The sequence below is a fragment of the Carcharhinus amblyrhynchos genome, chromosome 30, assembly GCF_965287045.1.
Source record: "Carcharhinus amblyrhynchos chromosome 30, sCarAmb.v2.hapA, whole genome shotgun sequence".
Classification (NCBI taxonomy): Eukaryota; Metazoa; Chordata; class Chondrichthyes; order Carcharhiniformes; family Carcharhinidae; genus Carcharhinus; species Carcharhinus amblyrhynchos.
The window spans coordinates 29,676,900-29,702,670 of NC_137353.1; positions in this window are offsets into that span (position 1 = coordinate 29,676,900).

Below are 25,771 nucleotides of genomic sequence, written 5' to 3' on the forward strand. Positions count from 1 at the left end.
CTTTAAGGAGATCTTTCTTGGTGCTCAACGGAAATTTATTCCGATGGTCAAAAAGGATAGTAGGAGGAGAGGTAATAAGCCGTGGATAACGAAGGAGGTGAAGGAAAGTGTTAAACTAAAAGCGGAGGAATTTAGAGTAGCTAAGAGTAGTGGGCGAGAAGAGGATTGGGAGAGGTTTAAATGTCAACAAAGATTGACTAAGAAGTTGATAAGGAAGGGTAGGAGAAACTATGAAGCTGGGCTAGCGCTTAATATAAAAAAGGATAGCAAGAGTTTTTATAAATATATAAAAAGGAAGAGGCTGGCTAGGGTGAATGTTGGTCCTTTAGAGGATGAGAAAGGGGACCTAGTGGTAGGGGATGGGGATATGGCTAAGGTATTGAATAACTTTTTTGTTTCTGTCTTCACGGAGGAGGACATGAATAATTTGCCGGGTGTTAGTGATGGAAAGGTGGTAGGACTGGAGGGTCTCAATGACATTACTGTTACTAGAGAGGCGGTGCTCGACAGACTGGAGGGGCTGATTGTGGACAAGTCCCCAGGACCGGATGGAATGCATCCGAGGGTTCTGAAAGAAATGGCGGAGGTGATAGTGGATGCCTTGGTGGTTATTTTCCAAACGTTGCTGGATTCCGGGGAAGTGCCGGATGATTGGAAAACGGCTAATGTTACGCCGTTGTTTAAGAAGGGTGCCAGGCAAAAGACGGGGAATTATAGGCCGGTTAGTTTAACGTCTGTGGTAGGTAAAATGTTAGAATCTGTCATTAAGGAGGAAATTGCGAGGCATCTTGAAGGGAATTGCTTGATAGAGCAGACGCAGCACGGTTTCATTAAAGGGAAGTCGTGTCTGACAAATTTACTGGAGTTCTATGAGGATGTGTCTAGGGCGGTGGATAGAGGAGAGCCGGTGGATGTGGTCTTTCTAGATTTTCAGAAGGCGTTTGACAAAGTACCTCACAAGAGGTTATTGCAGAAGGTCGAGGGACATGGAGTTGGGGGTAGGGTGTTAGCGTGGATAGAGGATTGGTTGTCAAATAGGAGGCAGAGAGTGGGGATCAACGGGTGCTATTCGGATTGGCGGATGGTGACTAGTGGAGTGCCCCAGGGGTCGGTGCTGGGGCCTCAGCTTTTTACCATTTATATAGATGATCTGGAGGAGGGAACCGAGTGTAGAGTGTCGAAATTTGCTGATGACACCAAGATTGGGGGAACGGCAAATTGTGCGGAGGGTGTGGAGAGTCTGCAGAAGGATCTAGATAGGCTGGGCGAATGGGCCAGGAAATGGCAAATGGAATTTAATGTTGGCAAGTGTGAGGTGGTCCACTTTGGTAGGAAGAATGGTAGGAAGGACTATTACTTACGGGGTGAAAAACTGCAGCAGGCAACGGTGCAGAGGGACCTCAGGGTCCTTGTGCATGAGTCGCAAAAACCCAGCTTGCAGGTGCAACAGGTGGTCAGGAAGGCGAATGGGATGCTGGCCTTCATAGCGAGGGGGATTGAATATAAAAGTAGGGAGGTCTTGCTGCAGCTGTATAGGGCATTGGTGAGGCCACAACTGGAGTACTGTGTGCATTTTTGGGCGCCGCACCTACGCAAAGATATTTTGGCCTTGGAGGGAGTGCAGAGGAGGTTTACTAGGCTGATACCGGAGTTGAAGGGGTTGAGCTATGAGGAGAGGCTGAATAAACTGGGCTTGTACTCGTTAGAGTTTAGAAGAATGAGAGGAGATCTCATTGAGACGTATAAGATGATGAATGGGATGGATAGGATAGAGGTGGAAAGACTCTTCCCGCTCAAAAAAGACAGTAGGACTAGGGGGCACAGCCTCAAGATAAAGGGGGGGCGGCTTAGAACGGAGTTGAGGAGAAACTTCTTCACTCAAAGGGTGGTGAATCTCTGGAATTCTCTGCCTGTTGAAGTGGTGGAGGCTGCCTCGCTAAATATTTTTAAGATGCGGGTTGATGGGTTTTTGATAGGAGAAGGGATTAAGGGTTATGGGGAGAGGGCGGGAAAGTGGAACTGAGCCACGACAGATCAGCCATGATCTTATTGAATGGCGGGGCAGGCTCGAAGGGCTGGATGGCCTACTCCTGCTCCTATTTCTTATGTTCTTTCCATCCAGAGAGTTGGTGCGTAACATGCAACTGCTGACTCTCAAACTCCATTTAACTTTCACTTAAGTATTGATTGGCAGTGGGCAGGACTGTTTGTCACCCTGTCCCACCTGTGAAAGCTTTTGGCCAATCATTAGCCAGAAATAGTATCGCAGTGTGAAGTTGTACGAATGAAGTAGTGGAATGATGGGAAAATTGGTCAAGTATTTGGTACAAAATAAGGAAAGCTGATCAAGCTATTCCAAAATGCCTGATGCCTATAAGACTGGATAAGGCTGACTCCATATGACCTAGAGCTGTATGAGTGAGACAAGGTAAGGTCAGGAATGAAGGAGTCATTGACCTTCCTCTGTTCTATCAAAGGACAAGATAAAGGTATGACTGATGAGACAACAGTTCTAGGAGGTCTGCAGGTTGTACCATGTTTTATGACATTGCTTATGATGCTATTATTGATCGAATTCTTGAATAAGCTCTGGTCACACAAACTGATAATGATTATGTATAAATATTGAATTGATTCTTTATGCAAGGGCGGACTTGAGGGAGAATTAGCAAGTCGTAATGATGGCTCTCTGAACTCAAGTTTTTGCCAATGCTGCATGCAATCTTTCAGAAATTAAGACAAGTTATTTTTTTGGAAAGAACTTTGTTGAGCCTTTCTACCACAGTCAGGAAGCAGGAAAATTTCCACTTCAACAGCAGCACTCTGCCTGGAACCGCGCCTTGGGATTGTTGGAAAGGTAAATCCGAGAGGTCCTCTGGTTGGAAGGTTGGGAACACCCTGGGAGATGGAGTCACCAGGGGCATGATCATGGCCTCGGGGTGTTAGGCTGAGAGGGGGAGGACTCTGGAGGTGCCAACCCTGAGGAGGCCTTCAGAGCGCGGAACCCACCTCCCTACATATCCGAGAGGGGGGGCATGTTTTTTTGTCACATTCTGTCCATCCGTACCTGCTCCGGCCAGCCTAAAAATTGAGGCTGGGATGAATAAGATCATTGAATGGCCACTTAAGGACCTTAATAGGTGAAAGGGCAGGTTTCCTATTAGAGGGCTGGCCTGCCCAAGCATTTGGGTTTGGATGGGCCAGTTCCTGGGGGGGTGGGAATCCTGTTCATCCAATTTGCATGCCCCCCCCACCACCCACACACTCACCCTTCCACTGCCTTAGAACCCGCTTTGGAGGGGCATAGAAGTCTGCCCATAGAATCATAAGACACATGTAGGCCAGACCAAATAAGGAAGGTTTCCTTGCCTAGAGGACACTCGTGAACCGGATGAGTTTTTAAGTGAAGAGTCCCAGTCACTGTTACGGAGATGATGAGCCTGCAATTCCTGATTTTATTAACGGAGTTTAAAGTCCACCAGCTACTGTGGTGGCATTTGTCCATGTTGTCTCAGCGCATTAATCTGGGCTTCTGGATTACTAGCCCATCACTGGATTACTAGATATCACTACTCCTCCTGCCTCCTCATTCTGGTTTCCCCGGTGAGCGACTCACGATTTGGGACTCAAACTCTTGCGCGATTTTGGGAAGTTACTGAGAAAATGTCACAAGTTTGTGCTCTGGAGTTCAGAATTAAGCTCCCCCACGAACTGCACTGAGATTTCTTGTGATCCGGAGTAAAGGATGATGAATGGTCCAGAGGTAAAAAAATTTAATTTTTGTTGCCTAGTTTTACAAAAATGCAGGCAGCTTATTGGAAAAAACAAGCCTATGTAACTGAAATTTGACAGGCCACAATATTAGTGCCTAATTATGGACAAAGTGTGAAGCTACACCCTTGGTGGCTGCTGGGAAATTAGTGCAGAAAGCCGCTGGTTTATTTTATTTTGTGCCCACACAGCTCTGAGCTCTCCGAGATGTTCGTCCTGTCAATCGAGGCTGCTTTCTAACCAGATCTGCAGTTGCCCCTGCATATTTAGCACAATTTATGTTATAAGTAAAGCAAGTTTTTAAAAATTAAGCTCTACTGCCATAGGGCCAGTCTGAAAAAGATGGATGTGTTCATCTGGAATTAAAAACTCTAATGATGACCGTGAAACCATTGTCGATTGTCGGAAAAATACATCTGGTTAGAACCATAGAAAATTACAGCTCAGAAACAGGCCTTTTGGCCCTTGTCTGTGCTGAACCATTTTTTGCCTAATCCCACTGACCTGCACTTGGACCATATCCCGCCACACCCCTCTCATCCATGTACCTGTCCAAGCTTTTCTTAAATGTTAAAAGTGGCCCTGTATTTACCACTTTATCTAGCAGCTCATTCCACTCTCCCACCACTCTCTGCGTGAAGAAGCCCCCCACTAATATTCCCTTTAAACTTTCCTCCTTTCACCTTTAACCCATTCCCTCTGGTTTTTTTCTCCCCTAGCCTCGGTGGAAAAAGCCTGCTTGCATTCGCTCTATCTATACCCATCAAAATTGTGGTTCACTAATGTCCTTTAGGGAAGAAAACCTTCCCCCCTTAACTGGTCTTCAGGTCCATGTGGATGATCCTTAATTGCCCTCTGAATTGGGAGGCGGTGGCCTAGTGGTATTATCACCAGACTATTAATTCAGAAACTCAGCTAACGTTTTGGGGACCCAGGTTCGAATCCTGCCATGGAATTTGAATTCAATTAAAAATATCTGGAATTAAGAATCTACTGATGATCATGAAACCATTGTCGATTGTCGGAAAAAAATCCATCTGGTTCACTAATGTCCTTTAAGGAAAGAAATCTGCCCTCCTTATCTGGTCTGGCCTACATGTGCCATAGCAATGCTGTTGACTCTCAACTGCCCTCTAAGGGCAATTAGGAATGGGCAATAAATGCCAGCCCAGCCAGCAGTGCCTGTGTCCCATGAATAAAAAAAAAGTTCAAGGGCAACCAGTGCTGGCCCAGCCAGAGTTGCCAACAACCCATGAATGAATAAGAAGAACATACTGAGCAATGTTACAAGTCTTATGCCTGTATCATATGGTTTGCACGCACTGCAACCATGGCACATTCAACCATGGGCAGCATCATCCCAAGCACTGATACAATATCCGCTATCTTGCAGGAAAAGGTAACACGCAGACAGAGGCAGTGGAAACTAACCGGAGGGGGAGAGGTGCATCTGCATGTCAGAAGAGATAGTGCTGGGCATTCTGGATCATTGCCGTGTTCATGGTCATGGGCTGAACCCATTAAAGACGAAGGTAGCTGCATACCTGGTCCTTCTCTTACCACAATGATGAGAGATTCATGATCAACTCCTCCTGTTGTGCACTTTAAAAGCTTTTCTTCCATAGCTATTGGGAAATGCAGTATTTTATTGAAGGAGCCACTGGTTCTTCTAGTCTGAGGACAGCAGCTCTTCGTTGGTAACCTTGGCATCAGCGTTCACTAATATGTGGAGATAAGCCAACTTTTCTGCTTCCAACCGCTGTCCTGTGTTGGCAAAGACACATTTCTAGCAGTTAAGCCGAGACAAATCAGACCCAGGTGTGATAGCACTTTTGTGAAACACTTGCTGACAGTCACTGACCATTCTTACATATCAATGATGGATTGACTGGGGAGGTACTGAGAGGCAAATCGTGTTCATGGAATTATACCCTCCATGAGGGCTATGCATCATAAAACAACAGCTGATGGGATGGGGTTACTAACACTAAACACTAAAAAGGAACAAAAATGTAAGTCTGTGCCCTGATTGAAAGAGACCGCAAAATAAATTGCAGCAATAGTGTAGCACTGCAGGGTTTTAATCTGGCCAAGAATTTAATATGTTTTATATTTGATCATGGCATGTGGGCATCACCGGATAGACCAGCAATTATTGTCCATCCCTCATTGTGAGAAATTGTTGATGAGCTGCCTTTTTGAATCCTGGCTGAGGATTTGTTGCAAATGCTTCAGCCTTGTCTATGTGGTGTAGGTACACCCACAGTGCTGTCAGAGAGGGGATTCTGACCCAGTGATAGTGAAGGAACAGCGATATATTTTTGCGTTATTGACCGCTTCAAAGCCTGTGAATTGGGAGGTCGATGAGGGTTGGTCTGCCCAAGAGTGAAACTGTACCCGGTCGGTTGTAGCACCCTGTACATACTTGTAAATAATAATAAACCTATCGCTGTTTGTTAGCTAATTGGTTTCCAATTATTGCATTTACAACAATTTCCAAATCAGGATGTTGAGTGGCTGGGGGCAGAATCTCCAGATGATCTTAATCATAGAATCCCTTTAGTGCAGAAGGAGGTCATTCAGCCAATTGAGTCTGCACCGACCACAGTCCCACCCAGGCCCTCTTCCCGTAAGCCCACATACTTACCCTGCTAATCCCCTAGCTCTAAGGGGCAATTTAGCATGGCCAACTAACCAGGAAATGGGTTTAGCAAAGGTGGGAGCATGTGCGGATTGAATGGACTAATGAGATATCATTATACTGAGTGGCACATTGCAATTGGCTAAGATACTTTGTTAAAGAGTGGATTGATACATAAACACTAAATGAATTGATTTTAAACTAATGAAGAGGCGTATCATAGATAATCAGAGGTACAATTGTTCTGTATTTTGGCTGAGCGCCTCAGATCTTTGGAGAGGTTTTACAGCCCTGAACCTGAGCTGTTTAACTCTCTGAATATCTCCAAACGGCCGTACATTAAGGTGTTGTTTGTCCTGTTTGGTTTTTTGTGTTTTAAATAAATTTTGTTACGTCTTTTGAATAGAGTTTTTGGCTTTTGTGAGTTTTTTGAATTAAGTTTAAGTTTCTTCGACAGAAATTGGCCACCTTTTAAAACATTCCCCGTAACACCTGCCAACAACCAAGATTCATAATTAATATTTATTGCTTCACTTCATGCTGAGGATAGTCACTGAACTGTAATCCAGAGATCCAGGGTAATGCTCTGGGGACCCAGGTTCAATCCCCACCATGGCAGATGGTGAAATTAGAATTCAATAAAAATCTGGAATTAGAAGTCGAATGATGACCATGAAACCATCATCGATTGTCGTTTAAAAAAAAAGCCAACAATATTGACTCCAGATACCATGTGGTCTCATGACACCAGGTCTAACATGGGTAAGGAGAACTCCTGCTGATTGCCATATATCACCACCTCTCCCCACGAAATCAGCTAATGAATCGGTAATCCTTCATGTTGAACACCGTTTGGCAGATGCACTGAGGGTGGCAAGGGTACAGAATATACTCTGGGTCATGGGGCGGGGGGGTGGTGGTGGTGGTGGTGATCCGCTGCCACTCTGCCTGTGATCAGTGGGGGTAAAAGGGGGGGGTCCTCTGCCTGCAATCAGTGGGGGTAAAAGGGGGTCCACTGCCCCTCTGCCTGTGATCAGTGGGGGTAAAAGGGGGCCCACTGCCCCTCTGCCTGCGATCAGTGGGGGTAAAAGGGGGCCCACTGCCCCTCTGCCTGTGATCAGTGGGGGTAAAAGGGGGGTCCTCTGCCTGTGATCAGTGGGGGTAAAAGGGGGTCCGCTGCCCCTCTGCCTGTGATCAGTGGGGGTAAAAGGGGGGTCCTCTGCCCCTCTGCCTGTGATCAGTGGGGGTAAAAGGGGGCCCACTGCCCCTCTGCCTGCGATCAGTGGGAGTAAAGGGGGGTCCACTGCCACTCTGCCTGTGATCAGTGGGGGTAAAAGGGGGTCCACTGCCCCTCTGCCTGTGATCAGTGGGGGTCAAAGGGGGCCCACTGCCCCTCTGCCTGTGATCAGAGGGGGTAAAAGGGGGTCCACTGCCCCTCTGCCTGTGATCAGTGGGGGTAAAAGGGGGTCCACTGCCCCTCTGCCTGCGAGCAGTGGGGGTAAAAGGGGGTCCACTGCCCCTCTGCCTGTGATCAGTGGGGGTAAAAGGGGGGTCCACTGCCCCTCTGCCTGTGATCAGTGGGGGTAAAGGGGGTCCACTGCCCCTCTGCCTGTGATCAGTGGGGGTAAAAGGGGGGTCCACTGCCCCTCTGCCTGTGATCAGTGGGGGTAAAGGGGGTCCACTGCCCCTCTGCCTGTGATCAGTGGGGGTAAAAGGGGGGTCCACTGCCCCTCTGCCTGTGATCAGTGGGGGTAAAAGGGGGGTCCACTGCCCCTCTGCCTGTGATCAGTGGAGGTAAAAGGGGGTCCACTGCCCCTCTGCCTGTGATCAGTGGGGGTAAAAGGGGGGCCCACTGCCCCTCTGCCTGTGATCAGTGGGGGTAAAAGGGGGTCCACTGCCCCTCTGCCTGTGATCAGAGGGGGTAAAAGGGGGTCCACTGCCCCTCTGCCTGTGATCAGAGGGGGTAAAAGGGGGTCCACTGCCCCTCTGCCTGTGATCAGAGGGGGTAAAAGGGGGGTCCACTGCCCCTCTGCCTGTGATCAGAGGGGGTAAAAGGGGGCCCACTGCCTCTCTGCCTGTGATCAGTGGGGGTAAAAGGGGGTCCACTGCCCCTCTGCCTGTGATCAGTGGAGGTAAAAGGGGGTCCACTGCCCCTCTGCCTGTGATCACTGGGGGTAAAAGGGGGGCCCACTGCCCCTCTGCCTGTGATCAGTGGGGGTAAAAGGGGGGCCCACTGCCCCTCTGCCTGTGATCAGAGGGGGTAAAAGGGGGTCCACTGCCCCTCTGCCTGTGATCAGTGGGGGTAAAAGGGGGCCCACTTCCCCTCTGCCTGTGATCAGTGGGGGTAAAAGGGGGTCCACTGCCCCTCTGCCTGTGATCAATGTGGGTCTCTGCTGCCACTCTGTCTGAGATTGGTTTGGGGGGTGGTGGGGGGGTAGTGGAGGAAGGGGCTATGATCGATCTGGGTGACAGGGAGGGTTGGGGGGGGGATAAGGCAGTCAGTAATGTTATGTGGGTGGGGCAATGTCAGTGGGAACCAGTGGGAGGCATTACCCGGTCTGGGTGGGATGTTGTGGGGGGGGGGAGCAGCATTCTATCATTTCTTTTGTGCGTGCGCAGTTGGAGGCGCCGATCGGAGCTGCAGGGTTTCGGGTGTGTTTAGCTTGTGCAGCGCGATTCCGAATTGTTGATATGTTTTTCTGGCAGAGTGCGTATGGGGGTGCCTGAGAACGGGTCTAAAAGTCGCATCTGAAACACTCCCAGTTTCAAATCCGCCCAGCGCTACAATAGTGTCTCCCACAGTCAGCCATTATTAACTGTTGTACTGTTGTACAACAGTTAATATTCCCAACAGTCTCACTGTGACTGACCCTTGAGAGGGGCAGGCTAGCTGTTGGGAACAACCCTGGAATCCCAGCCACGGCAAGGGCACCACGAGAAGGACTATTAACACTAACAGCGATGTGATTACAATTTCAGCACTGTTACTGTGTCGGAGGATGCCAGATCAGCTATAAAATGGGGTGACTTTAAAAATAAATAGATCTTGGTGCAGGGAAATGGATACACAAAGTCTGTCTAGTTTAATTAATGGACTGGCTGTCTCAGACAATGTTGAGCAGTTATTTTGTTTAGATTAATGTTCGCTGTTGTGGTCAATTCAGCAAAGTGCTGAGGAAACCTAAAACAGAATGCTGGAAAATCTCACCCAGTCCGACAGCATCTGTGGAATCATAGAAGATTCATGGGGTCCTACAGTGCAGAAGGAGTTTGTTCGGCCCATCGAGACTGCACCGCCCACTATCCCACCCAGGCCCTATTCCCATAACCCCATGCATTTACCTTAGCTAGTCCCCCCCGGCCACTAAGGGACAATTTATCACGGGCAATCCACCTAACCCACACATCTCTCGGACTGTGGGAGGAAACCGGAGCACCCGAAGGAAACCCACGCAGACACGGGGAGAATGTGCAGACGCCACACAGACAGTGACCCAAGCCTGCAATCGAACCTGACGCTGTGAGGCAGCAGTGCTGACCATTGTGCCACCGTGCTGCCCTACCATGGAGAGATAACAGAGCCAGCGTTTCGAATCCTGCATCTGCAGTATTTTGCCTTTGCTGAGGAAACCTTGTTTGTGGATGTGTGTGAGCCACGTAAACTGACAGAGGTGGGGTGGGGGCAACATTTCAGTGCCTCGTGAAACAGTTGCACGCTTATACCATTCCTTTCTGTGGACTGTTTTCCACTCAAAGAACAAAGAACAATACAGCACAGGAACAGGCCCTTCGGCCCGCCAAGCCTGAATTGATCATGTGCTCCTAACTAGACCATCCGTTTGTGTCCCTCTATTCCCAGTCTGTTCACGTGGCTATCTAGATAAGTCTTAAATGATCCTAGTGTGTCTGCCTCAACCACCTTGCTTGGTAGTGCATTCCAGACCCCACTACCCTCTGTGTAAAATACATCCCCCACATATCTGTATTGAACCTTGCCCCCCCCTTACCTTGAACTTATGACCCCTTGTGTTTGCCATTTCCGACCTGGGAAAAAGCTCCCAACTGTTCACCCTGTCTATGCCCTTCATAATCTTATGAACTTCTATTAGGTCGCTCCTCAACCTCCACCTTTCCAGGGAGAATAATCCTAATTTACTCAATCTTACAGTAGTGCACCAAACTGAACACATTTTTGTTCAGTCACGTTGGAATGGCCTCTGAAGTTGAATGGGGCAGTGAGCCTGGATGTAAGATTTTTAGTCACCTCATCTGTTTATCTCCGGCATTGCCTCATGTCAAAAACATCAACCTTCTGAGAAGTGGGATGCTGTTCTCAGAGCCTGGAGCCCTGAGGATAACCAAGTTTAATGGTTTAGTTGGGACGCATTAAAAAAGAAGCATCCCTCATTCCTGCAAATGTCCCAACTCCTCCCCCGGAATGTTGCCAGCTCACACAATTTAAGAATGATCGGGTGAAGATTCCCACGAAACTGGCCACGTGTTTCACTGTGGCGGGAGGTGGGATCTTCTGGTCTCGCCACTGTCGGCCGGGTTTCCTGATGAATGCGCCGCCTGCCACCGGGAAACACGCGGGCAGAGGTGAGCCATCGCCAGGACTGGTAGATCCCCCTGACATGAATAGTTGAAAGGTTTTGGCCATAGAAAACAGGAGCAGGCGTAATCCCCATAACCTACACATCTTTGAATACTAAGGAGCAATTTATCATGGCCAATCCACCTAACCTACACATCTCTGGACTGTGGGAGGAAACCGGAGCACCCGGAGAAGACCCAGGGAGAACGTGCACACTCCACATAGACAATCACTTGAGGCAGGAACCGAACCCGGGTCCCTGGCGTTTTGGGGCAGGAGTATTAATCACTGTGCCACCGTGCTGCCCATTGCCCACTACCATTCCTGGATGAATAGAACAGGCCTGCAGAGCTTAGGCCTAATCCGTTAGTTTTGAAATCAACATAGCTCTGTCTATTATTTGCTGCCTGGCATGCAAATAGTTGTGTGTTATAGTTTCATGAGGTTGACACCTTATTTTTCGGTAAGCCTGGTAGTGCTCCTGGCATGCCCTTCTGCATTCTTTATTGATTTCCTGGTTTGGTGATAATGGTTGAGTGGGGGATATGTCGGGCCAAGAAGTTACAGATTGTGGGTAAGTACAATTCCGTGTTGCCGATGGCCCCCAGTTCTTCATGGATGCCCAGTCTTGAGTTGGTACATCTGTTTGAAATCTGTCCCATTTAGCACGGTAACAGTGCCACACAACGCAATGAAGAGTATCCTTAATCTGAAGACAGGACATTTGTCTCCACAAGGACTAAGTGGTGATCATCCCTACCAGTACTGTTATGGACAGATGCAGCTGCAGCAAGATAGGTTGGTGAGGATGAGGTCAAGCATGTTTTTCCCTCTTGTTGGTTCCATCTGTGCCAGCCAAAAAAGAGACAAAAAGAATTTAGTTGCTCAGTTTAACCCCAGTTTCAAACACAAGGTCCCTAATCTCGAAGGTTCCAGCACTTCAGATTCAAGTGTCTTTCAAATGAGTTGAATGTTTCTGCTTCAACCATCAACTTAGGCAGTGAATTCCAAATGCCACCACCCTCTGGGTGAAAAGGATTTTCTTCATGTCTCCCCTAATCCTTCTACCAATCATCTTAAATCTATGCTCCCTGGAATTGGTCCCTCAGCTAAGGGGGAACAGACCTTTCTTGTCTACTCTAAATAAGCCCCTCATAATTTTGTACACCTCAATTAGGTCATCCCTTAGCTTCCTCTATTCTAAGGAAGAACACCCCAGCCTACCCACTCTTTCCGTGTGGCTGCAATTTTCAAATCCTGGCAACATTCTTGTAAATTTCATCTGCACTCTCTCTGGAGCAATGATGTCCTACCTGTAATGTGGTGACCAGAACTTTTCACAAAATACCAGCTGGGGCCTTAACCAGGGAGTTACAAAGTTCCATCATTACATCCCTGCCTTTGTATTCAATACCTCGCAAAATAAGGTCAATTATTCATTGGCTTTCTTGACCACCTTGTCCATCTGTCCTGTCACCTTCAAGGACCTGTGGAAATGGCTTCAGATGGTAAAGATGACTTTCTACCCCATTTGATGCTCAAGACTATATTAGTTCAGGATTTCCCAAACTTTTCCAGTTATGGAAACCTTTTGATCTCCCAAGATTTAGGGAAGTAAAGATCTTGGTTAAACGTCAGAAAGTTAGAACAAGTTGCTGGCTCATGCCTGGAGTATGGTTAAAAGGAGCCAGACAAGTTCAAGGTTGTGGCTGATATTGTGGACAAATGGTACACCAGATGGCCTGTCAATCAAATCTGTCCTATAGAGGATGTTTAATTTTAACTGACAGTTTCATCCTATGTTTTTTATGTTTAAATTACTGGGGATTTAAACAAGGTCAGATTATGACAATTGAGCAGACTTGATCTGCCCTTTAAGGGCATTTCCATCTATGTTATGGAAAGTTGGGGGGGGGGCATTGGGATGTTAAAATCTGGTGTTGACATAGGCATGGAAGAGTTTTTCAGCAACATGAGCTGAAATAGGGAAAGAGTCAGGTGATGCTATGGCGATGGAAATAGTGATGATGTAGATTTGTGATCAGACACTGATTGTGGGGTCAAATATGACACCAAGGCCAGAATTCTCCGATGTCAAATGCTCCGTCAACATTGCTAGCAAAAACAGAGAATTTGGTGATCAGCCAAATCTCCATTCACAGCAGCAGGACTGGAGAATCCCAACTGTGGACAAGGTTGGAAAATTCCAGTCCAAGTCTGGCTTAGCTTCAGCCTATTGTCATGGAGTTGGTTACAGAGTTAGTGGTGGGAAATGAAGGCAATGACTTTGCTCTTCCCAATATTTAGTTGAAGGAAACTTCAGCTCATCCAACACTGGATGCCAGATATTGAATCCTCCAATATGGGATTATTGTACACTCCTTCTGGCTTTCTGCTGGGTACTAAAATAGGCTGTATAATTTCCTCACTTTGAATATCGACACAACAAAAGCCTCTTTCCTGAATCCAGTGAGTTATTAACACAGCTCCCATTTCTTTAAGTGCTCTGAGGTGAATGCCATCTGAACCAGCAGTTAAATCTGTTAAAGATACCTAATTATAGAATGACAGAATCATCATAGAATCCCTACAGAGCAGAAGGAGACCATTCGGCCCATTGAGTCTGTACGGCTCTCTATCAGAGCTTCTTATACAGACCCTATCTCTGTAACTCCACCTATTTACCATGCTAATCCCTCTAACCTACACATCTTGGTGCACTAAGGGGCAATTTAGCATGGCCAATCCACCTAACCAGCACGCCTTTTGGATTGTGGGAGGAAACAGGAGCACCCGAAGGAAACCTACGCGTGGGGAGAACGTGCAGACTCTGCACAGACAGACAGTTACCCGAGTTTGGAATTGAACCTGGGTGCCTGGTGCTGTGAGGCAGCAGTGCTAACCACTGTGCCGCCATGCTACCTATTATCCAGGATCATATCTTACTTAGATAGAAACCAACTGCAGAATGCCGAAGTGCAGAAGCATTTAGGTGTTCTTATACCTGAGTCTCAAAAAGTTGATATGCAGGTGCAGCATGTAATCAAGTCGGCTAATGGAATGCTATCCTTTACTATGAGAGGAATTGAAAATAGAAGTGAGGATGTCATGCTTTGGTTGTACAGGGCATTGGTGAAACAGCATCTTGAATATTTTATTTAAGGAAGGATGTAAATGTTGATGGCCTTTTGGTTTACTATTTGGAACATGATATCTGATATTTGGGGCAGCACGGTGACACAGTGGTTAGCACTGTTGCCTCAGTGCCAGAGACCTGGGTTCAATTCTGGCCTCGGGTCACTGTCTGTGTGGAGTTTGCACATTCTCCCTGTGTCTGCGTGGGTTTCATCCGGGTGCTCCAGTTTCTTCCCACAGTCCACAATTAGGTGCATTGGCCATTCTAAATTAACCTTAGTGTTAGGGGATTAGCAGGGTAAATATATGGGGTTGCAGGAATAGGGCCTGGGTGGGATTGTTGTTGGTGCAGACATGATGGGCTCAATGGCCTCCTTCTGCACTGTAGAGATTCTATGAATGTGTTAGTTGTCTTATGAGAATAGGTTGAACAGACTGCCTTAGTTTTCACTTGAGTTTGAAAGAGTGAGCTGTGACTAGGTTGACGGATATAAGACCCTGAATGGTCTTGAGAAGGTGGACATTGAAAGGATATTTCCTTTTGTGGGTGAATCCCGAACAAGGGGGCACTCTTTTAAAATTTGGGGTCACCTTTATAGGACAAAGTTGAGGAGGATTTTTTTGTCTGAGTCTTGTGTGTCTGACTCTGTTTCAGAAGGCAGTGGAAGTGGGGTCACTGAATGTTTTTTCAGGTGGAGGTGGATGGATTCTTGTGAGGCAAGGGAATCAAAAATTATTGGAGGTAGATGGAATGTGGAGCTCAACACAGACAGATCAGCCCTGATCTTACTGAATGGCGGGGCAGGCTTGAGGGGCCAGGCAGCTGCTTCTACTCCTATCTCATTAATTTATATGTTCATATCTATCTTGGCACTTAAAATTATGATGCTAACTCTATATTGCGTGAATGGGAACTGAAAGGTCCCCTGGAGTGAACACTAATACAAATTAACCAATTATAATCTCTGACATGGAGTGGAATGGATTTTGCTATTTCTACCAGTTATTCATTACATTCATCAATGGGCTTTCGATTACTCTGAAATCAGATTTTGTTGCCTTTGAATTGTGTTTGACATCTCTCCTTGTTTTCCTGCGAGTTTTTGGTCTATAAAGGTAGTTTTGATTGTGCCCCATTTTCCTTTACACATGGTTAGTTACCTGTTTGATATTGTTCTGTCAGGTTCCCTTCTTTGGGGTGATCATATTGGCTCATCACGTCTGTCTATTGGTGGGGCAAGCTAGTAAGATCATGGAGGAGGGGAAGGCAGTAGTGAAAGGCTAGGGGAGCCCCAATGGGAGAGATAGGCATGATTGGTTGGAGTGGGGGTGCAATTGGGGAGGTGGGGGAGTACCAGATTCTCAATGTACTAGCTGTATACATTTTACACAGTGCACTGGGAGATCGTGCACAAGCATAACAGCGCCCTCTAGCAGTCATCAGGTGGCTTCCTGGCATAAATAGACTCCATCCACTCCCCCTACTGGTGTGAATCACCCTTTTTTTCCTCTAAGTGACATAAGATTTGAATTTTTCTCAAGCCAAAAAAAATCAGCGTGATTCCCTCTCATTTTCACACTCGTTTGACACTTAGAATGTCTTTGGTAAGATCACCCCCTTTTTGAGTCTAATGGCATGAGTGACCTTTTTCGATATAGAATGACTTTAAAGGCACTTTTCTGTCCAGGTAATTCCCCCTGTCTAATAGGATTGCCGAATCATTCTAATTCAAGCCTTCTGTCACCTTTACAAATTCTCCTGAATGTGGAAGTCACTGTACATTGTGAGAAAGTAAACTTTAGCATGATGTCCTCTTTTTCCAACATCTTCCCTATCTATCACTTTCCTTTTAAGATATTCTTGTTGATGAAGATGAATATTGTCCTTGCAGGACGGGATTCAATGTATCGGTTCTCTTCTGCCGGAGTCAGCTGAGAAAATGATTGAAAACCAGTGTGTGTGATTTCCTCTGCCACTGGCAATGCTGGTATCCATCACATCATTCATCCTGAGGGAGTGCAGGATGCTTAGACAAGGAATTGACACCTTAACAGTCGGACACAGAGCACAATAATGCCAGAGATTGCGGAAATGGAGCCACTTCCATTCAAATGAAGGCATGATATATGTCAGGCCCCGAGTGCATGAGCGATGTGTTTGCATTCTCCCCTCCCCCCATGAAGAGTAAGATGCAAGCAGAGGATCAGATACATGTGGAGGTTTCCTGCAGTTGCTGCCAAGTATGTGGCAGATGGCTGGGATAGCAGGGGTTTCCAATGCCCCACTGTGTGCCACTATTCAAGAGGTTTGCAATTTACTGCAGAGCAGCCTCTAGGAAGTGTCTGATTCACTTTGTAGCAGCCGCCCCAGTGGGTGCGATTCTGATTTTTCAATATTAAATGCTAAAGAAAAATTTCAAAGTTCAGAGAACCACACACGCAGTGGATACACATGGATATCAATATCAATAGTATCATAATTGGGGAGGTGATGGCCTAATGGTATTATCGCTAGGCGATTAATCCAGAAACTTAGCTAATCTTCTGGGTTCGAATCCCGCTGCGGCAGATGGTGGAAAATAAAAAAAACATCTGCAATTAAAATCTAATGATGACCATGAAAGTATTTGTCGATTGTTGGAAAAACCCATCTGGTAAATCTGCTGTCCTTACCCCGTCTGGCCTCCAGATCCACAGCAATCATTCTAATTCAAGCCTTCAGTCACCATTAAAAATCTAGTTCTCCTGAATGTGGAAGTCACTATATATTGTGAGAAAGCAAACTTTTGCATAATGTCCTCTTTTTCCAATGACTTGCCCATCTATCACTTCCCTACTAAGATATTCTTGTTGATGAAGATGAATATTGTCCTTGCAGGGTGGGATTAAATGTATCGGTTTTCTCAACTGCCCTTCAAGGGCAACTAGGGATGGGCAATAAATGCTGGCCCAGCCAGCAACACCCATGCCCCACAAATGAATAAAAACAAAATCCAATACTTATTCCTGCACTGGTAAATGTTGCAGTCAAATCTTTATACCATCCTGGACTCTAATTCATTCTTTTGTTGGATCTCAAAACTATGCCATCGTCCCACACGCTTCAAGAGTTCAAATCCCAAGCTTGGCATCACTTAACAATCACATCTATATTTGGCTTTGTTGGTACTAAATGAATTAGTTTAGAATTTTAATGAATGTTGATTAGTAGGGCAAATACCAATAAAATAATGGGACTTAAGAGGAGGAACTTGTTGGATTTAATATAGGCTTTTAACACACGGTAATGGAGTAAATAACGGACAAATATCCGGGACTCCATGTTAAAATGATGTGGAGATGCTGGTGTTGAACTGGGGTGGGCACAGTAAGAAGTTTCACAACACCAGGTTAAAGTCCAACAGGTTTATTTGGTATCACGAGCTTTCGGAGCACTGTTCCTTCATCAGCTAAGTGCAAACCTAATGAAGGAGCAGTGCTCTGAAAGCTCATGATGTCAAATAAACCTGTTGGACTTTAACCTGGTGCTGTGAGACTTCTTAGAATATTAAAAGAAATAGGTAAGGAAACTGCAGATGCATCAGTCATCATTTTTGAGCTTTCTGAAGGCTCACAAATAGTTCCATTTTGATTTTAAAATTGCAAATGTTATTTTAAAAAGGAAGGAAACCAACTCACCACAGAAAGTTAGTTTAACATCAACTATGGAGAAGTGCCTGTAAGTTATAGAATCACAAAATCTGAAGTGTAGAAGGATGCTCATTCGGCCTATCGAGCCTGCACCCAACCACATCTTATCCCCATAACCCCACATATTTACCCTCCTAATGCCCTGACACTAAGGGTCAGTTTAGCGTGGCCAATCAACCTAACTTGCACATCTTTGGACTGTGGGAGGAAACTGGAGCACCTGGAGGAAACACACACCGATACAGGAAGAATGTGCAAACTCCACACAGTCAGTGACCTGAGGCCTGAATTGAACTCAGGTCCCTGGCGCTGTGAGGCAGCAGTGCTAACCACTGTGCCACCCAGGTTGTCATAAAAAAACAGAGTGGTTGACCACTGGGGTAAGTATCAGCTGATGAGCGAGCACTACAAAGTATTTGGAGTGCAGAAACTTCCATTTGGCCCAACAGGGTCACCTGGACTCGAAACGCCAGCTCTTTTCTCTCCTTACAGATGCTGTTGAGATTTTCCAGCATTTTCTTTTTTGGTTTCGGATTCCAGCATCTGCAGTAATTTGCTTTTGTCCCTGCCTATCAACTTTCAGAAGGTTTTGGATGAAGCTCAGAATGGGAGACCATTAGTAAAGACGAGAGTGCAGAATTAGAGTCAACCTTGCAATGGGCGCCGATTTCAGTTTGGAGCACTGACTCCCAGGAAAGGACCTTCAAATGTAAATTCATCAAAATAGCATCGGCTCTAAAAGTTTGATTCATGAGGCAAACAGGTCTATAATTTAGAAAGGTCTTGTGTCGGCTCAGGCTTGGTAGGCCAAAGGAGCCGTTCCTGTGCTGAGCTTTGTTCTTTATGAGAATTGTGTTCCCTTGAACTCAGAATGTTCAAGGATGATTTAATTGAACTGTTTAAAATGATTGTAGGATTCCAGAGTAGATACAGAGAAGCTATTTCCACCAATAAGTGAATGCAGGACAGGAGCAATAGGCAGGCAATGGCCTAGTGGTATTATCATTAGACTATTAATCCAGAAACTTAGCTAATGTTCTGAGGCCCCAGGTTTAAAACAGGATTTGAAACCAGGTCGCCAAAACATTACAGTTGGTCTCTGGATCACTAATGGTCTCTTTATATAGAAATCTGGTGGAACTTCTTGGGAACTGAGTCCTCCCCTGAAATCCACCTTTGGGTGGCACAGCGGCAAAGTGGATAGGACTGCTGACTCTCAGCGCCAGGGACCTGGGTTCAATTCCGGCCTTGGGTGACTGTCAGTGTTGAGTTTGCACGTTGTCCCTGCGTCTGCGTGGGTTTCCTCCGGGTGCTCTACTTTCCTGCCGCAGTCCAAACACATGCAGGTTAGATGGATTGGCCATGCTAAATTGCCCCTTAGTGTCAGGGGAACTATGATGTCAAATATGTGGAGTTGTGGGGATAAGACCTGGGTGGGATTGTTGTCGGTACAGGCTCGATGGGCCAAATGGCCTCCTTCTGCGCTGTAGATTCTCTGATAATATCACTAGGCCACTCCTCATTTTCTTTTCCCTCATCTTTCTGGATATTTTGACGGGTTTCTGTTATCTGTGTCCTCTGGTTAACAATTCCGCTGTAAGAAGTCTCTCAACACCAGGTTAAATTCCTACAGGTTTATTTGGTAACAAACACCTCTAGCTTTCGGAACGCTGATCCTTCGTCAGGTGAGTGAAGAACTCTCCACTCACCTGACGAAGGAACAGTGTTCTGAAAACTTGTGGGTTTTACTACCAAATAAACCTGTTAGAATTTAACCTGGTGTTGTGAGACTCCTTACTGTATTTACCCCTGTCCAACGCCGGCATCTCCACGTCAAAACAATTCCGTTGCCAATGGAAGCAGTTTCTCCCTGTCTGTTCTCCCAAAACACTTCTTAATTGTGGGCAGTCATTGAGTAAGTTCAGCTTCTTACTCTAAAGCACACATCCTCTCCGTTATTTGCCTCATAACGACTGGTGGAATCTTCCGTCACTGTTCTGTACAATCATTTTTCTACAAGCCTGCGTCAGGAAACTCCCAAACCAGCTGCTGGAGAAGATACTGAGGCTAGGAAGCTGATGTAGAGAGTGCTTCTTGCTTCTCCATTCTAAACACCAGATACCCAGTGCTGGCTGATTCTTTGAAGCATAATTAACTATCAATATCCAATACCTGTTCACATTATTACATTGATCGCTTTAATAGTTAACATCTACCCTTAGAACCTATTGGAGGAGATCTTGTGGCGCAGTGGGTAGCACCATGCCTCTGAGCCAGAAGATCCAGGTTTGAGTCTCACCCCAGGACTCGATAGCGAAGAAAGGTCTATTCATAACATGGTCAAACAGGGGGATGAAGTAGAAATTGTTGACAGCTTCATGTTTTTAGGTGTCCAGAACACCAACAACCCGTCCTGGTCCCTCCATGCAGACACTATGGTTAAGAAAGCCCACCAGTGCCTCTACTTTCTCAGGAGACTAAGGATATTTGGCATGTCCGCTACGACTCTCACCAACTTTAACAAATGCACCATAGAAAGCATTCTTTCCGGTTGTATCACAGCTTGGTATGGGCTCCTGCTCTGCCCAAGACCACAAGAAACTACAGAGGGTTGTGGAAGTAGCCCATGCAATCCAGCCTCCCATCCATTGATGCTGTCTATACTTCCCGCTGTCTCGGAAAAGCAGCCAGCAAAACCAGGGACCTAATGCAATCCGGTCGTTCTCTGTTCCATGTTCTTCAATCGGAGAAAGATCCAAAAGTCTGTGATCACGTTTCAACCGACTCAAGAACAGCTTCTTCCCTGCTGCCATCAGACTTTTGAATGGATCTACCTTATATTAAGCTGATCTTTCTCTACACCCTAGCTATGACTGTAACACTACATTCTGCACTTTCTCCTTTCCTTTTCTATGAACGATATGCTTTATCTGTATAGTACGCAAGAAATCATACTTTTCACTGTATACTAATGCAAGTAACAATAATAAATCAAATCAAATCAACCTGCAGATCCTTTCAAACACGCCAATGGCTGGCTGTAAGAGTGGGAGAGAGTCCTGGTCAGCTACACTTGATGTGGACTGGTCCCCCTCAAGCTACAAATCCGTGGAGACAGACAAGTGGCTTGTCCCAGGAATTACTAGCTATGGAACCAGACAAAAGTCTGCCTTAGTGCACCACTAGCCTTGGGAAGAGAATATAAGAACATAAGAACATAAGAAATAGGAGCAGGAATAGGCCATCTAGCCCTTCGAGCCTGCCCCGCCATTCAATAAGATCATGGCTGATCTGTCGTGGCTCAGTTCCACATTCCCGCCCTCTCCCCATAACCCTTAATCCCCTCTCTTATCAAAAACCCATCAACCCGCGTCTTAAAAATATTTAGCGAGGCAGCCTCCACCACCTCAAAGGGCAGAGAATTCCAGAGATTCACCACCCTTTGAGTGAAGAAGTTCCTCCTCAACTCCGTTCTAAACCGTCCCCCCTTTATCTTGAGACTGTGCCCCCTAGTCCTACTATCCTTTCTGAGCGGGAAGAGTCTCTCTACCTCTATCCTATCCATCCCATTCATCATCTTATACGTCTCAATGAGATCTCCCCTCATTCTTCTAAACTCTAACGAGTACAAGCCTAGTTTGTTCAGCCTCTCCTCATAGCTCAACCCCCTCAACTCCGGCATCAGCCTAGTAAACCTCCTCTGCACTCCCTCCAAGGCCAAAATATCCTTGCGTAAGTACGGCGCCCAAAACTGCACACAGTACTCCAGCTGCGGCCTCACCAATGCCCTATACAGCCGCAGCAAGACCTCCCTACTTTTATATTCAATCCCCCTCGCTATGAAGGCCAGCATCCCATTCGCCTTCCTGACCACCTGCTGCACCTGCAGGCTGGGTTTTTGCGACTCATGCACAATAGAAGAACAGAACCTAATAGATACTGAGAACATGCATGTACACATGAGTACACACACACACACACACACACACACACACACACACACACACAAAACTTTTATTGTCTTTCTCTTTCAGCTGCTAATTAACCTCAGATACATTTCCACAGATTCAAAGAGGGTTTATAAAATTAATAAATGGGATATTTCCCTTACACTCAAAGGAAATTAAAAAAGTAATTTGATTCAAGCGTGACAATATTTCCAAATTTTAAACTTTGAATCCTTGTAAGATTCCGGTTAGCCAGAGTACCTCCTAAAACATTCCAGGTGAGATTCTCTGGCCTCCCAGCAGCGAGTTTCCTGCCAGCGGGAGGTGGCGCGTTGTTTGCTAGAGGTCGGATTGTCTGGCCCCGCTGCAATCAATGGGAATTCCCAGTGACGCCGCCCCCATGCCGGCGGGAAACCCGGGGGGGGGTGTGGGGAGTGCGCTGCCGGCGGGACCGGAGAATCCCGCCAGCGTGAACGGCAGAGGATCCCGACTTTCAGGTTTAAAAATCAAACACCTCTTGATGAGCCAATATTCTGGTGGTGTCATTGCTGAGTGCGGGGTTGAACTGAGGCACTGCTGAAATATGAGTGCAATATATTACTGGGAGTTATGACTAAAATAAATCTGTACTAAAGAGATTAAATTTCCATTCAGGGGTAGGTTGGGAGCTTTTCTGATTTTCAGAGATTGGCAAATGATAGCACAGCTATCCTGGGAGAATGAATGTTTGCACAATATTATTTGAACTCAAAAGCCTTTGGCATTCTCATTTTTATTTCACTCCTCCAATGCGCTAATATTGCTGTTTAGATCAATTTCTAAAAGCAAACTAAATTATTCCACACGGGAGCAACTGAGCTAAGCAATAGGCTACATCGAGCTCCGATGATTGAAGACAATTATTGCTCCTACATGATGGCTGGGCGCAGAGGGATCTGTTCAAAGATTTTCCATCCCAATGCACTGGAGAACAACTCACTCATTGCCATTATGCTCCCTGATTGGTAAACAAAATCATAAATAATGGAACAGTGTGTGAACAGATGAGGAAAATTGGAACTGACCATTTCAGACAGGCAAACGGGCTGAAGGAAGCCATTATCTCTCCATCATTATGTATTCATTCACAGGTGGAAGAGCCAGGCTGAGATTTTGACTAATTTGAAACCCACCTACACACACACACACACACACACACACACACACACACACACACACACACGGCCCGATTTTACCGACAATTTGTGCCTGTTTTCAGGCGTGAAATCGTGATAAAGTCGGGCGTGAGGCCTTCATCGCGACCTGCACCCGAGTCCGCGCAGATCGCCACTTTACTGAGACCCGCGGATGGCAGGGATCCGTTCCACGCCCAAACCATTTGCATGCATTTAAATTGAATTACTGAACTGCCCGCCCAACTTTATCAATACTTCCCCCCCTTTACCACCTCATTTACCAGTCCGCAACCGCGCTTTTAGGGACCTGCTGAATAAAAGTCTGAGTCAGGTGCCCCAGCCTCTGAGGAGCGCGTTCAGTCTTTCCGACGGCTCCCTGACTCAGATCGGTGGTGGGGGTGGAAGCAGGTCAGACCATTCTCTGGTTGGAGGGGGGAGGAGAAGGGGAGTGAGGTCAGATCATTCTCTGGTTGGAGGGGGGAGGAGAAGGGGAGGGAGGTCAGATCATTCTCTGGTTGGTGGGGGGAGGAGAAGGGGAGGGAGGTCAGATCATTCTCTGGTTGGAGGGGGGTAAAGGAGGGGGGGGGTAAAGGAGGGGGGGGGTAAAGGAGGGGGCGAGTCAGACGTATCTCCGGCTGGAGGGGGAGGGCTGACCGTTGTCTGGTGGCGGGACGGAGGAGGTGGGTCAGATGTTCTTCTGGAGGGGAGGGGGAGTGAGGCCAGACCATTCTCTGGGTGCGGGAGGTGGGGGGGGGGGAATGAGGCAAGTTTGTTGTCGGGGTGGGGGGAGGGAGGCGGGTCAGATGGATCTCTGGTGGGGGGGTGGTGGGGGGGGGCAGATGGATCTCTGGTGGGGAGGGAGGCGGGTCAGATGGATCTCTGGTGGGGGGGGGTGGTGGGGGGGCAGATGGATCTCTAGTTGTGGGGGGGGGTCCGCTGCCACTCTGTGGGTGATCGGTGGGGGGGAAAGGGGACAGGGGTGGCGATAGGTCTGTGTAGTGGGGGGTGGATAAGGGGGGCAGTGATGTGTGTGTGTGCGCGCCTCCCTTATCCACCTCCCCCCCCAACTACCCAGAACAAACGCCACCCCTGCCCCCCGCCTCCCCCCCCACCGATAATCCACAGAGTGGCAGCGGAACCCCCTGTCCCCCCACCAGAGATCCATTTGCCCCCTCCCCCAGAGATCCATTTGCCCCTCCCCCAGAGATCCATTTGCCCCTCCCCCAGAGATCCATTTGCCCCTCCCCCAGAGATCCATTTGCCCCCTCCCCCAGAGATCCATTTGCCCCCTCCCCACACCTGGAATATTGTGTGCAGTTTTGGTCTCCTTATCCAAGGACAGATGTTCTTGCTCTGGAGGGAATCCAGTGAAGGTTTAAGACACTGATTCCTGGAATGGTGGGACTGATGTGTGAGGACAGATTGAATCGGTTAGGATTGCATTCGCTGGAATGAGAGGGGATCACATGGAAACATATAAAATTCTAATCGGACTAGGCAGGATAGATGCAAGAAAGATGTTCCTGACGCTGGGGGTGTCCAAACCAGAGGTCGCAGTCTGAGGACACAGACCGTGAAAATCCCCTAGTCGCCACATCCCAGCACCTGTTCGGGTCCACTGAGGGAGAATTTAGCATGGCCAATGCACCGAACCTGCATATCTTTTAGACTGTGGGAGAAAATGGGAGCACCCAGAGGAAACCCACTCAGACACAGGGAGAACGTGCAGACTCCACACAGACAGTGACCCAAGCTGGGGATCGAACACAGATCCCTGGCGCTGTGAGGCAGCAGTGCTAACCACTCTGCCACCTGGCTGTCCTAAAAAGAAGGGGGGTGAGAATATTCGTTGCATTGAGATTCGAACTTGTGTTGCTGGATTCAAGTCCAAAATGGTCCTGTAACATCAGGCATGACCTGGAGTTACCAGACATGTCTCCCTGTACCACCTATTATAAGGTCTTGGGCATAGTTCAGTAGGTTTTATTGAGATATTTGTAGAACTAGGTAGTCCAACAGTAAGTATTTATTAAATTTGTGGAAACTACACACAGCCTTTCCAACATGGTTTGGGACAGAGATGGTTCGGGACAGAGATGGTTTGGGACAGAGATGGTTCGGGACAGAGATGGTTTGGGACAGGGATGAGGCAAAATCCTTCATCCAGAGTGGTGAGCCTGTGGAATTTTCTACCACAGAAAATAATTGAGGCCAAAACGTTGAATGTTTTGATTTGATTTGATTTATTATTGTCACATATATTGGAATACAGTGAAAAATATTATTTCTTTCACGCTATACAGGCACAGGATGCCATTCATAGAGAAGAAAATGAAAGAGTGCAGAAAGTAGTGTCACAGTCATAGCTAAGGTGTAGAAAAAGATCAACTTAATATGTGGTAGGTCCATTCAAAAGGCTGATATCTGTTCTTGAGTTGGTTGGTACGCGTTCTCAGACTTTTGTATCTTTTTCCTGCTGGAAGCAGGTGGAAAAAGGAATGTCTTGGGTGCACGGGGTCCCTGATTATGCTGGCTGTTTTTCTGAAGTAGCGGGAAGTGTAGACAGAGTCAATGGATGGGAGGCTGGTTTATGTAATGGATTGGGCTATGTTCATAACCCTTGGTAGTTTCTTGCGATCTTGGGCAGAGCAGAAGCCACACCAAGCTGTGATACAACCAGGAAGGATGCTTTCTTTGATTTGATTTGATTTATTATTGTCAATTGTAAAGTTAAAGTTAAGTTACGGTTATTTTATTAGTCACAAGTAATTAACACTGCAATGAAGTTAAGATGAAATCCCTCTAGTCACCACAGTCC